The sequence below is a fragment of the Macrobrachium nipponense genome, chromosome 11 (genome assembly GCF_015104395.2).
Source record: "Macrobrachium nipponense isolate FS-2020 chromosome 11, ASM1510439v2, whole genome shotgun sequence".
NCBI classification, from domain to species: domain Eukaryota; kingdom Metazoa; phylum Arthropoda; class Malacostraca; order Decapoda; family Palaemonidae; genus Macrobrachium; species Macrobrachium nipponense.
Window position 1 is genome coordinate 58,843,972 of NC_061087.1, and position 2,500 is coordinate 58,846,471.

General features: G+C 34.0%; 1 protein-coding gene across 1 annotated transcript in view; it reads right to left on the reverse strand.

Annotated features, from left to right (window-relative positions):
• The window catches only part of LOC135206192 (tigger transposable element-derived protein 1-like), a 197,270-nt gene that overhangs the window by 188,171 nt on the left and 6,599 nt on the right, over positions 1-2,500 (reverse strand). The window contains exon 3 of the mRNA XM_064237529.1: positions 1,526-2,500. This exon is cut by the window's right edge and continues 253 nt beyond it. The gene's annotated coding sequence lies outside the window, so the exon portion shown is untranslated. The remainder of the gene's footprint in view (positions 1-1,525) is intronic.

Genomic DNA, 2,500 nt, shown 5'->3' on the forward strand with positions numbered 1-2,500 from the left:
CAATATTCTTTGAGAACTGGGCAAATATCGAATGCATTATTCGTACATATGAGAGATTTAGACCATCCTATCAAACTGGAGTCAAGCAAGAGCCTTAATCCCATGTAATGACGCAGTTAAAAGGAATATCATTGAATCTTGTTTCATCAAGTCAAATAATAGAAATGTTCTAAATTTAATTTAAGTCTTGGTTTATTTAAACTTGATGCTTTCATTATGAAAAAAGTTGTTGATAAATATAACAGCAAACAAAATTATTATATTCAGTTTTACATGTTTTGTTGACTGTAAAGGTACTTTGTAATTTCGGTTAGTTTTGTGACCGTTTGATATCGATAATCCTGGATTATCTCTTAATTTTTACCCTTTTGACAATTAACCATCTGGTATTCTTGATCTTGTTTTGTACCTGAGACCTTTCTCTCCAATTGTACTTTATTAACTCCTTGACAATGTCTGAGTAAAGACGAAAGCGCTTGGATTTCTGACTATCATTTTCCTGTGGGATTCACTTATTTATGAAGTCACGTGCATCTACAGTGATTTTTTAAGCATAATATATGTATATATATATATATATTATATATATATATAATATATATGATGTGTGTGTGTGTGTGTGTGTGTGTGTTGTGTGTGTGTGTGTGTGTGTGTGTGTGTGTGTGTATAACTGAATCACGAAAATTTGGAAAATGGATGATATAAAAGTGTTTGGAATGCCCCTCCTTTATATAGGAGGCCAACGAGCAAGGATTTAGAAAAAAAGAATTAAACAGCATAAGTATTCTGTTAAAACTGAGCAAACATCCACTGCAAGATTCATTCATTTAAATATAAACTGTCACAGGATAAATTGGACTTAGTCCAGTAATCACTAGATCAAAAGACGTCTTTGCAAGAAATCTTTTGAATCCGCAGATATACAACATACTTCCAAAAACAATTTTAACCTTAGTATTATTTGGACCCTTCTATAAGTCAAATGTTTAAGGGCTGTTTTACACTAGAATTCACAGCACTTTCCATAAGTCTCCCCTGTCAGCATATGCCTACCCACTTGGGTGACGAAACGTGCAGCACAGTGCATATTGCCTCTACACTACAACAAGAGTGCTGTGACTGGTAGCATTATTTCCCTAACAGTCACGATGAGCAGTGACGAGGAAGAATTTGCCTGCGTTGCCATTGTTGTAGCACAAAAGTATGATCAAATGCACAATTGTGATAAGAAAAGAAGGATATCGACAAATGATTGGCTTCTACAGCGAAGGAACAAAGGAAGTTCAGGAAAAATCTTCAAAGAGCTTTCTGGAGAACGGACTATTTTCTTTTCGAAAAATACTTCAATAATGAAGGGTGAAAATACCATGGCAATGACAAGTTGTATGGCTGCAAAATTAAGTGATAACTTTTCATTAAAAGAAAATATCGTACATCTCAATTCTAATATGATTTTAATTTTGCATTCCATAAACATAGATAATGCTGATAATACACTATCAAAAAACGAATCTCTTCTCCTTACCATTCAATGGCGATGCAGTAAAATAGAGCACTGGATGACAGCTGAGTCGTTGTCAGTGGAGTCACTGTGGTCAGGCTTCAGCCATCAAGCTTGGCTTGACGAGTTGGTGGTGCGGCTTGAGTCTTGATGAGAAGTCCACTAATGTAAAACAGCCTTAAGAATGACCTCAGAGATAAAATCACTGACTTAATTACAAATTAGTCACCTTAAAGATAGTTTCTTTGTATCGGTATGTTTATTATGTTTTGTAAAAATGTTCACTTTGTGAGAGAAAAAAATTTACTATTTAACAAAATGAGATTGAATTGCAGTTTTTTAACAATTTCTGGTCAGTCACCGCCCTGTATAATCTTTTAATTGTCTTCTCCCTACTTCCGAGCAGTTGGACTCAATCTTTTGTAAACCTCTTAAATTGTAACCCCTTTCATATTTACGTATATCAGTCTGCTTAATAAATAACAAGAAGTCGAAAGGCCTGGCAGCGGCACTCCATTGTTTCACTTTCCTTCGTGGCTTTTGCCTTTATTTACATACATTATCCATGCACGTATGTATGTATGTATGTATGTATATGTAATATATATATATATATATTACGTATTCATACATACATACATACATACATACATTATGTAAATAAAGGCAAAAGCCACGAACGAAAATGTAACAATGGAGCACCGCTACGAGGCACTATGAGGATTTAACTAGTTAATTAGGGCCAAATATGTTTCGCAAAATCAGATTGCTTTTTCAAGGTTGGAAATGACTCAAATTAGAATAATAAAAAAAGGAAAAAAGGAAAGTTAATGAAATATAATATTTTTATACATAAAAAAGATCAGGGACAAATACGATAAGACCTACCCGAACCAAGCTAAAGAGTGACTAGTAAAAACTAAAAACAGTAAAAGGAGAAGGATCAGCTTACTAGAGAAGAGCGCAATAGAATCATACAAGCAGTTAAGCAACCAGGGA